This window comes from Odontomachus brunneus, unplaced genomic scaffold (genome assembly GCF_010583005.1).
Source record: "Odontomachus brunneus isolate Ranch 3 - 2012 unplaced genomic scaffold, Obru_v1 Obru_scaffold_135, whole genome shotgun sequence".
In the NCBI taxonomy this organism is placed as follows: domain Eukaryota; kingdom Metazoa; phylum Arthropoda; class Insecta; order Hymenoptera; family Formicidae; genus Odontomachus; species Odontomachus brunneus.
Window position 1 is genome coordinate 530,732 of NW_022639585.1, and position 345 is coordinate 531,076.

At 49.9% G+C, this 345-nt stretch overlaps 1 protein-coding gene across 1 annotated transcript in view; it reads right to left on the reverse strand.

The window, feature by feature from the left end:
- Positions 1-345, reverse strand: part of LOC116850174 (sodium-dependent dopamine transporter) — a 400,294-nt gene that overhangs the window by 384,972 nt on the left and 14,977 nt on the right. The gene's annotated exons all lie outside the window — the stretch shown is intronic.

Sequence of the window (345 nt, forward strand, 5' to 3'; positions counted from 1 at the left end):
TACAATTCCTATCCTATTGGCCAAAGCTGGCCGCTTCTGGGCGATTGATTCCTTCAAACGGTCCAATTGTTGACAGTACAGGTCCGAATTAAGAGTTTGGCTGTAGGGGAGCAGCTCATAGTGAATGATTCCCTGCCAATCCCACCAAACACACAGCAAAGCCATCCTGACCATCAATCCTAGCTTGGCCACCGTTTGCGCCGGCTCATCGCGTTTCGACCACGAACGTTTTCGCTTGACGTTGTCGTAAGTGACTCACTTTTCATCACCAGTCACCATCCGCTGCAGAAATGGGTCGATTTTGTTGCGATTCAGCAGCGATTCGCAGATGGAAATTCGGTCCAT